This window comes from Gekko japonicus, unplaced genomic scaffold, assembly GCF_001447785.1.
Source record: "Gekko japonicus isolate JY-2015 unplaced genomic scaffold, Gekko_japonicus_V1.1 scaffold745, whole genome shotgun sequence".
Classification (NCBI taxonomy): Eukaryota; Metazoa; Chordata; class Lepidosauria; order Squamata; family Gekkonidae; genus Gekko; species Gekko japonicus.
Window position 1 is genome coordinate 538,368 of NW_015164690.1, and position 11,068 is coordinate 549,435.

An 11,068-nucleotide genomic window follows, 5' to 3' on the forward strand; every position below is an offset into this window, starting at 1 on the left:
GTGTCTCGTTGTGGCATAGAATGAGACCTGAGCTCTGAGTCGTCCCATTTGGTTGCCGGACTACCCTCTTCTCCCCAGCTGGTTAGGCTAGAAGCCAGGGGTGGTCTTAATGACTCTGGGGCTCTGAGGAAAAGTCCAGGATGCATGGGGTCCCTGAACCACTGCCACCACTACCTCTTGCCACTGCCACTCCCTGCTGGGCCAAGCAAAGAGTGGCTTTTGCCCCATGCGAGGTTGCAGGAGAAGAAGGAGAAGAGATTGGATGTATACCGTGCCCTTCACTCAGAGCCTCAGAGTGGCTTACAATCTCCTCTCCCCACAACAGACACCCTGTGAGGTAGGTGGGGCTGAGAGAGCTCCCTCGAGAATTGCTCTTGAGAGAACAGCTCTGAGAGAACTTGTGACTGACCCAAGGTTGCCCAGCTGGCTGCATGCGGAGGACTGGGGAATCAGAGCCGGTTCTCCAGATTAGAGTCTGCTGCTCTTAACTGCTACACCATAGGAGCCGCTGTTGCACCTGGAAGCAAGCTCCCCGAGCCCTAGATGGGCAAGCAGTGACAGGAACTTGCTCTTCTTCTGTTCCTCCTTCTTTGGAGGGGGTGGGGTTATGGGCAGTCAGGGTCCCCCAAAGTATGGGGCCTGTGGGAGTTGCCCATGTTGTCCATTGGCTAGAAGCAAAAGCGTTCCAAAGTCCAAGGGGCTGCTGTCATGTAGTGTCCAGTGTGCCCCAGACTGGTGCTTTGTTGACTGAGCAGTGCATTTGCCAGTGACATCACTGAGATGGACATACAAAGTTGCCTTTGTCTGAGGCCTCAGTGTCACATTTCCTTTTGCTGGGCTCTGATACCAGGTTGCTATCTCTGGGTTGGGAAATACCTGGAGATTTGAGGTATAAAGTTTGGGGAGGGACCATCTTAGCAGGGTATAACTCCATAGAGCCCACCCTCCAAAGCAGCTGTTTTCTCCAAGGGAATTGATCTTAGTTGTCTGGAGATGAATTGTAATAGCGGGAGATCTCCAGGTGCCACCTGGAGGATGGCTACCCTACAGATAGAGTGCTAGCTGGAGGAAATGGCCTGTTCAGAGAGGCTTGGCAGAGGTAAACATTCGGCAGAAGAACTGGCTTTTCTCCCCATTTTTCTCAGGCGCCTCCCCTGTACACATGACTGGGGCAGACCCAGGTTTAAAATGAATAAGTTTGTGGCCATTGCGTGACAAAGTGGCCCAAGATCCAGCCACGGATCCACAGCGTGGTAGTCCAGGAAAGAGGCCACGCCACTTGAAAAAAGGAAAGTTCTTCAGGGCAGCGGGAAGGAAGCATCGTCTTACCTAAATAATGGCGCTTTCCCCCAGAAAGTTGAAGCTGGCAGGATTAAAATCTTCGTTTTTGTTTTGTTTTCTTGGTGGGATCAAGGGGTGTATGTATTCATTTCCCCCCTCTCCTGTCCTCTGTGGTCAGACAAGCTCTGCAAGTTGGATGCAGTGCTTCAAAAGCCTACACAACCTGTTTACCCAAAGAGAGTGGGAGGGTCGAATCAATGAAAGGGTATACCGTGGAATAAGGATACCTTTCCATGGTAAAGATTCAGGTGGGGTAGCCATGTTGGTCTGAAGCAGCAGAACAAAGTTTGAGTCCAGTGGCACCTTTAAGATCAACAAAGTTTTATTCAAGGTACAATCTTTTGTGTGCACGCACACTCCTTCAAGAAGAGAAGAAGAGAAGAAGAGAAGAGTTTGGATTTAGACCCCACCCTTCACTAAATGAAGGAGTCTCAGAGCGGTTTACAATCTCCTTTCCCCTCCCCACAACTGACACCCCATGAGGTCGGTGGGGCTGAGAGAGCTCTCTCTCGAGAACTGCCCTTGCGAGAACAGCTCTGAGAGAACTTGTGACTGACCCAAGGTCACACCAGCAGCTGCACGTGGAGGAGCGGGGAATCAAACCCGGTTCTCCCAGATTAGAGTCTGCACTCTTAAGCACTGCACCAGACTGGTTGGTTCAGAACTTCTTTTCCACGGTATACCCATTCATTCGTTTAGCCCTGCCACTGTCTCTGGTTAAACAGGTTGCATAGGCTTTTGAAGCGCCACATCCAACTTGCGGAGCTTGTTTGAACACAGAAAACAGTGAGGACAGGATGGGTGGGGGGGGGGAATGAGGATAGCTTTGGCCTGACATGGATGGCCCCGGCCAGCCCGATCTCATCAGATCTCAGAAGCTAAGCAGGGTCGGTCCTGGTCTGTGTTTGGATGGGAGACCACCAAGGAAGTCCAGGGTCGCTATGCAGAGGCAGGCAGTGGCAAACGACCTCTGAACATCTCTTGCCTTGCAAACCCTGTGTGGTCACCATAAGTCGGCTATGACCGAACAGCACTTTCTGCCACCACCACCAAGGATAGCTTTACTGTACCGTACCATACTGTCAAAACCTGTTGTCTGTCTCCCACTCTAGGGGGCATAAAACCAGGGGACATTTCATAGAAAAAGAGGTGCAGTAGTTCATTAGCATAACTCATTAGCATAACTTATTTGCATATACCACACCCTTGACATCACCGAAAGTGTGTCATAAGGCAACACCCACCACTCAGGTTCCACTGGACTGTTTTACATTGCTAGCTATTGGGGGGGGGGAGGTGCAGATCTGTCCTCGCAGAAGAGGAAGAGCTTGTACCTGAATAAAACTTGGTCTTAAAGGTGCCACTGGACTGTTTTGGGCCGGTGGGCCGGGGGGGGGGCTCTGCAGCTTACCTGGCTGCTTCTTGCTCTGACTGAAGGCTGCTGGGAGCAGGGGGTGGGGCTTGTTGCATGTGCCCGCCAATGCTCCCTCTAAGCTGTGGAGTCTTGTGAGCAAAAATTCTACTTTGTGAGCTCCTGGCATTAAAGTTGAGAGCAAGCAATTTGGCTGCTGCAGAAATTAGTTTGCTCTGGAGCCCTCCTTCCTGAGCTAGGACAAAAATGTGTGAGCCGGAGGCTAAAAAACTGTGAGCTAGCTCACACTAACTCAGCTTAGAGGGAACACTGGTACCCGCCCCCTGGGCTTTTTACTGCCGGAGCTCCGCTCCTGTGCGCTCCTGCAGGAAATGACCCCTGCATAAAACCATCAGCCTGGTGAAGAAGCACCCAAAACCCTGGTTTTCTATGCATACGATCTCTTGTTGTGTCCCAGCTATGCAACAGGCGGAACTGAGCTTCCCGGGGTCAGTCCTTAGGCTTTGTCTGCCCGGTTCTGGTTTCTGACCCTCTCTCGTTCTCTCCTCAGGTTCTGGACTGGACTGGAGTGAATGTATTATAGCTGCCACTTCTGCCTGAAAGGTGAGTGGTTTTGCAAAGCGATTTCTTTTTCTTTTGTCTTGGGTGGGCGACACAGAGGGTCCCCGTTGGCTCCCAGGAAGAGAACAGGAAAGGGAGACAAAGGCCATCTTCACGCGACGAGATTTGGGACTCCCTTCTTGGCTTTGTGCCGCACGTACCTAAGGGCGGAATTATATGTTGCGCGTGTATGAATGTAACAAAAGTCTAACAGCTGCTTTCCCTGGGGACTTTGTTTAACCCTTTTCCTCCCTGTGCCTTCTCCGACGCAGGCAGCTTCCCTCGCTTCCCCCATTCCGGATTTTCAAACGCATGTTTGTGTGGATAAACGTGTACTTGAGAAGTTCTCCGGGAAGGAAGGGGTGGTTTGGACCAGATTACTAGTAGGCAGGGACAGGGGAAGAGTTAAGCAACTTGGTTCAAAATTTCCTTTGCCGAAGCCACCTTCCCCTAGAAGGGCGCGTCAGACTTACGACACTCCTATGCGTGTTTCATGTAGTTGCTACTGTAAAAATTATCACTGTGTCATAGGCACAGCGTTCCGTGCGCCTTGGTGTTTAGTCATGCCGGCCACACGACCACGGAAACGTCTTCGGACAGCGCTGGCTCTTCGGCTTTGAAACGGAGATGAGCACCGCAACCCTAGAGTCGGACTCGACTGGCTTTCGAGCAAGGGAACCTTTACCTTTTTTACATAGAAAAAAAACCATATGAAGCCAATACAGATTTTGTATAATTGCAGACCAATTTAAGGACAGAGGTCTGCACTACAAACTGGAACTGGTTCCACAGTCCTTCCCTGGCAATCGCAGTTCCGAGAAGGTGCTCTGGGGCATCTTTGACGGAATTCTCAACCCTCTCTCCGAGATCATTTCACGGAAATCATAAACTGGTGTTTGTTTGTTTTTAAAAAAGCAGATGTCCCTGAATTCTCACCTGTGGAAGTGTCCAAAGAGTTTGAATGAGGAAGAAATGAGGCCCGCCCAAATGAAATACACACAAAGCAGAGTTGCCAATCTCCAGGTGGACCCTAGAGAGCTCCTAGAACTACTGCTGTTCTCCGGACAAAAGAGATTCCCTGGAGAAAACAGCTGCTTTGGAGGGTGGACTGTATGGCATTATGTCCTGGTAAGGTCCCTCCCGGAGGGGCCTGCAGTGGCTCAAGTGGTTAAGACGCTGAACTGCAGACCTGAAGGTCGGTAGTTCGGCAGTTCGAGACCCGAGTGCCGCGTGACGGAGTGAGCTCCCATCTCCGGCCCCAGCTCCTGCCAACCTAGCAGTTCGAAAGCAAGAAGTTGTGAGTAGATAGATAGGTAGTGCTTCGGTGGGAAGGTAACAGCGTTCAGTGTGCTTTGCCATTTGGTCATACTGGCCACATGACCATGGAAAAGTCTTTGGACAGCGCTGGCTTTTCGGCTTGGAAGTGGAGATGAGCACCGCCCCCTCGAGTCGACTAGCTTTGAAGCCAGAGAAACCTTTACCTTTACCTAAGGTCCCTCCCAAACCCTACCCTCCCCTAGTTCCATCCCAAAATCTCCAGGAATTTTCCAACCCAGAGCTGGCAATTCTAACACAAAGGGATCTTGTAGGGTATCTATTCCATCATCCCACCACATGAAAACATCTGAGCCTTTAACGTTTACGGGGAGTTTTGCTTGTTCTTGGGAGAGAGAAGGCCCTGCTGAATCAGCTGGGCCTACAGTAATGCTACACTAAAAGTCGTAATGACAGAAATAGGTGTGTCGGTTTGGAGACAGGGACCGCTTCGGCATCAGGTCTGCAGAAATCTGGGGGGGGGGGAGTGCTTAGATACCACAGGCCGGGGAGCTGAAAACCAATTTGGGAAGGCGAGGTGACGCTTTGCCGCCATGTCTTGCGGAGAGACAGGGACCGGACTCCTCCCGCCAGTGTGACTCTGAAACCAGAGTCCCACTGTTCCTTCTTTGGTGCCGTCTTACCATCTGTGCAAATGGATGAGCGCTGATGATTCATGGCCGTTGCCTGGTCTGAACGAAGCCGAAGCCGGAGTTGATGATGTTTGATAATTGCGACTGCGTAACCCCCAAAGGACCATTCCCTGCGACCTGTGTTAGCGGCAGGGTACGGGTAGCCAGTGAGAGCAGAAGGAGTTTCGGGCACGCGCAACCCAGGGTGGGGATTGTCTTGGATCTCTGACGACCCTGGCTTCTAAAGTAATGATGCTCATGCCTCTCTCTAGACTCAGAGAATTCATTGTGCCTCATTCTTAGTTATGCCTCTGCAGGGTGGGAATTAGAATAGTTTCCCAGAATCTCTGGCTTGCAAAGAACTAAAGACCGGGACCTAAAAATGCACGCGAGGAGAAGTTCACCCCCATCTGAATCTGGGGAGTGGCTTGTGGTTTTGCTGGCAACTGTTCCCGTTGCTAAAGAGACAAGCCTCTTTGGAAACGGAGTGGCGGCTTGACACGTCAGCAATGGAAACCACTGCGAGGAAAACAGCAAGCGAGGCGAGTAGTTTCCCCCCCCCCTCCAGCACTCTTCTCTGCAGACTGGCCAGAGATTGTAAAGCATGTACGCTTGATCCCGTGCCTTGCGTTTCACTTACATGTTTCCACTCTCTCATGCTGTTGTTAGGATAAATAAAAGAAAGGGGACCAAGAACCGATCTTCGTATGAGGTGGGCCGACTATCTATACAGACTGAGTTTCTACAGGGTGGCGGGGGAAATAGGTTTGGTCTCTGAGATCCTCGTTCTCTAGAGCCGGGAAGTATAGGTGAAGCACATCTGTGTATCTGATTCTCTCGCGTGTTCTTTGTTTCCCCGTAACGGAGCCCATTGATTTTGTGATACGTTGAAATAAGCGACAGACTCCCGTTACTTGGTGTTTTTTTGGTCAAAATGGCCTTTATTGTTCTGTTGAACATTTTGTGCGCGCGAAGCAACAAACCGTACCATTTTCATTGTCGAAGATACAGAATGGCGGTGGCAAAAATCTCCCGGCCCTCTCTGAGGCTCCATCCAGCTGTCGGCCCCCAAGAAAAAAGTGGGGGGAAATTCAGGATGATTTTTTGCCTCCCCCCCCCCTCAAAAAAGGGAGGATCGTTCTCCAAAGGCAGCTGAGCCTGTTCACATCAGACTACACCGGCCGTTCCCCTTACTGGTGAAGATTTACCCCACATGTTTGCCATTCCTTCCACAGGAAAACCCCCGAGTCCATCGCTGCAGCTCTTCCGCTGCAGAGTGATCTTTGTAACGAAAATCTCCACTTCCTACCTTCCCTTCTGCTGGAGGGAAGGGGATTGAGGGTGAAAAAAAAAATAGCTTTGTAGGTATCTGTCCCCTACCCCATAAAAGAAGATAAAGGGGAAAAAAGGGAAAAATAGCCCAAAGCCCCCACCCCCTTCTACATTCACTGAAGACACCCCAGTGAGTGTTCAGTAGCAACAAAGGAATCCCATCTCACATTCTTCTTTTCCTTGTTGCTTTGATTTCCTCTTTTAATTTGATTTTACTTTCTGGAAGAGAAGGGCCATCTTTGATTAAATTTCCCTCTCTCTCTCTTTTTTTTAAGTGCCGCCCCCCCTCCAAAACCTCTTCCCAGATTTCCCTCCCTCCGGTTTCCAAATTAGTAAATAACATTTTTTAAAAAGAGAGAAAAAGAATCGATCGTGACTGTAATAAGGTTTGGAATGCACAATCTGAATAGGAATATTCATTGCAGATTACTTAATATAGGTCGTTAACCGCCCTGTTACATCACTTTCTAATTTCCCCCCCTTTTCAAATCCTAATTTCTGTTATACAAAGATCAACACTGGTCCCCTAGACCTTTGTAGTTTGTCCCCTAAAACCCATAAACCTTTGTAGATTTTCTTTTTTTAAGCACAGGCCCAGGTTGTAATGTGGATACCAAGCTGAGCCAGACGAACGTTACTTATTCTTTAATACTTAAAAGCAAAGGTGGGATGGTGATAGGATATGTTATGTACCCCCCCCCCCAGTTTTAAATTCTGAAAGGAAAAAAGGAAGTATCGTAGCATGTGCCAAAGAGCTATCAGCTACGTTTGTGTGTGTGTGTGTATGCACTTAGTAGCGATTCTTGTCCCCCTTACTTATCAGGAATACAGAACACTGGGGTTCTATCTGGTCTGGATTAATTAATTTAGAATTTAAAATGTGCCACTGCTTTAGAGAGCTATAAGCAGTAGCAAGCTTTTCCATGTACAATCTCTTGTTGGATCAGGATTCGTCAGACCAATGGCTGCGTGTCTGTGCGCAACACATTAGTTTGGGTGTTCATTCGACACACAAGGTCCGCATGCATACAACATGGGGTATGGCTAAAGTTGTGCCTTCCCATCCATCTTGTGTGACGCATGTGGCAGTGCGCAATGCCCTTCCGTTAATCCGGGGCCTCCCGGTCTGTGGTTATTCCTCATTGCTAATTGCGTATGACGCCTCCTTGACTAGTTATCTCTCGGCATCATTGCTTGTGTGAACAGAGGAGAAGGTGAAAGGCAACACACCTGCGTGCATACATCTGCATGATCTACCTGTGGGGGAAATGAGGGGCAGGATGGAAACAAAACTCCGTTGGATTTACCCAAGGATAGACCCCGGAGGACTGGTTTCAAATAGCAGCCATTTTTAAGACCGAGTTTAAAAAGCAGCTTGCGATATAGGGGAAAGGGTCAAAGGTCCAAGTGGTCACTCGCAAACCTCTGGGCTTCTCTAATGGAGTTCGTTTCGTCTTGGCCTATAAGGATAACACTTACATCTATTTACCCCTGTATTCAGTAATCGGTTTTTCACCTCACTGCCTGCCTAGCCTTTTCCCCTCCTTTTGGCAGCCACAAATCTGGAGATTATTTACGATGATTGATTTAATTTCTTTCCCACTCGGTTCTCAAGGATTTGGGGACAAGCTGCAGTATAAAAAGAAATTTCATTGAAAATCCCATCGGAAATAATTTTCCCTCCCTCCCGGATAGGTGAGTGCGAAAGGGGTATGGACCGGAAAAGATACATCAGGGTTGCCTCCTTTTAAAAAGCAGCGCGGTTCTTGTTTTGGGGCTGGGCTGGAAAAGGAAAGAGGACCCTTGGGCCTGCGCGCCGAAGGTCATTTGCCACAACGATCACCCTCTTAATCTGCAAAGCATCATGTCTGAACGTGCTTACGGCAGGAGAGAAAGTGGAGTAGAGTCATTCTCAAACTCAAGAGGTGGGGAAATGCAACAGCTGGGTCACGCTTCTCTTGTGGGAAGGGCCCAAATCCTCTTCTTGGGCGCTTGTCTGATAGGCGGACTCGTGGTGGCTTCGGCTTTTCTTTTCAACGCTGGTTGATCATTAGCCGGGGGCGATCTTCCTTTTTTTTAACCCACCGTCGAAACGCAGTCCACACCTACTTCACCCCCCCCCTTTTCGGCAGCTGTACTCCAAAAAAGAGGATTTCTTCGGGGCGAGATCAAAGCCTCGCCTTAAACTAGTCGTCACTTCCCCAGGTTGGCTTTTGTTAGCATCTCGAGGAAAAGATCGACTGGGACGGACTTGATGGTTGGTGCGCCCACACAGTGGTTATGTGCGCCACACGTTTTTGTCTCGTGGTGACCAAGAGACAGGGAAAGGAGAGAGAGAGAGAGAAACAAACATTAACGCCCCCACTTTAACGCCAGCAGCGGTTAATTCCTGGCCTCCACACCTTGGTCTACAGAATCAAATAATCCCACTCTTTCTATCCCATCAACACTGGTTCCCCCCCTCCCACGCCTTCATTTTCTTTCTTCCTCTGCCCCATACATATTCATCCGGCTGCTCCTCCATCAATCTGATATCTATCTGTATTGCACCATATAGATCTCACTCACCTCCTGCCTCTCACCAATACATTTCCATCCCATTCTCTTGTCCGTCCACGGTCTCTTTTGTCCCTTTCCCCATATTGTCTGCCTCTCTTCCACTCGTGTTATTCTTCCCCCCTATACAGTGCCGTCTCTGCCCTCTCTCTGCTTCCCCCCACCCTTCCCTGATTCCAGGGCTGTTGAAAAAGGGGGCGAGAGGGGGCACACATCCACAGATAACGGCATCCGCCATTGATCTCCATTTGGCCCACTTGTTTGCGGTGCGGTTGAAAGGGACTAGCAAGATCATAATACAGAGCGCGAGACAATCCAGACGTATCTAGGGAGTAAGGGCAGTGGTGGTGGGGGTAAGGGCAGACGTATCTGGCCGTATTTGGGTGCGGGGGTGGGGGATAGGCTGTGGACCGGATTCAAGGCCTTGGCCGTTCCTGTTACATGATTCACCGGGGGCTGGTCCCGAAGGCGATTTCTCCCAGGCTGATTTCGCAGTCCAAATGTAACAGAAGTGTTTGTTTGTGGCAACGGGGAACAGTTTCTCCGAGAAAGAGGGGCCAAGCTCTGTGTGAGGCCCGAAGCCAGAGGGTGGCTGGTTTGCTTGTCTTTTTTCAGAGCCGGAAGCAGAACTGAAGCCTCTTCCTAGCGGGCCCATTGGCCTCAGTTTCCCTTCTGGTAAACCAGTTTAGCAGGCGCGGAGTCTTTTACAGAATCCTGCCAAATCTGTTTGTTTTTTTAATGTTCCATTGGCCAAAGAAACGCCTGTGCCCACAGAGGGAAGCAAAGCCTCTTGGGAAATCCCTTTCAACAAATCCCGTGTGTCTCTTGTGGCAACCTGGCCGTCCCGGGTTCAGAATCAGCCTTAGTGGGTTTTAGTCCCTTTTTATCCACCTTGAAAGCAGGGAGAAGGAGGAAGAGACAAGGGGGGGGGGCACACAGATAAATAAGCCCCCCCCCCACTATACCCTCCCATCCCTCTGGAAGCCCATCTGAATCCCTCTGCATTTTTTAAAAAGGTGAAGAAGTTGATCATTGGCCCAGGAAAGAGGCCTGGGCGGGGAGAGAGAGAGAAAGAGAGAGAGACAGAGACAGAGACAGACAGGACGTGATCTTGAAGTGAGATCTCTAGATTACGGAGTTTAAGGATCACTTTCTCTCCTATTTCTCCACACACACACCCCTTTACACAAATCAAATCCCTTCTGGAAAGAGGCCTGAGGCGCCCCCCCCCCCAAAGCAAAGTCCGAGAAAGCCAAAGGGGAGAAGAGGCGGCCTTAGAAGAAGGTCACTGAGTTATTGCACAAATGTGCCGAACCCTAATTATGTATCCCGCGGGCTGCTTTTGGGGTGGGGTGGGGGTGGCAAGGTCACCCCGTTATTATAACGGGCGGCCCTGCGGTAATTGTGGGAGTAAATCTCTCGGCTTCTAATAAGAAAGGGGCCATGATCACTGGAAGGTGTTTTGTTTTTAGGAAGGGGGGGAGGGACATGCACTTATAGGCGGCACTTGGGGGGGTTATTTTTAATCTGGGGAGGGGATAGAAAGTGTCAAGAGTGGGGCAGCAGCGCGTTCACGGGTTTTCAATGAATGGGCCGGCCAGGAAATATTATTTTCTTTTGGAGGGGGGGGCTGGGTATCAATAATTAATCCATCCCCCCTTTCCCCTCTCTCCCCCCCTTTCAACACTCCCACTAAAGCTCCTACCTAAGGAATAATTGCTTTTGTCTGGGTGGACTGTACTTGGGCAAAGAGTGAAGGGGGGGGGCAAAGAAAAGGGGGGGAGAGATGTTGGAAGCGGAGGCCCCCCCGCGGCGGGGGGGATTGCGAGGGACGGCAGGTCGCTTGCACGGATGTCATCTGTCAAAGCCCGGGGTGGTTGGAAGGAGAGAGGGGCGGTGGGGAAGGGGAAACCGGGGCGGG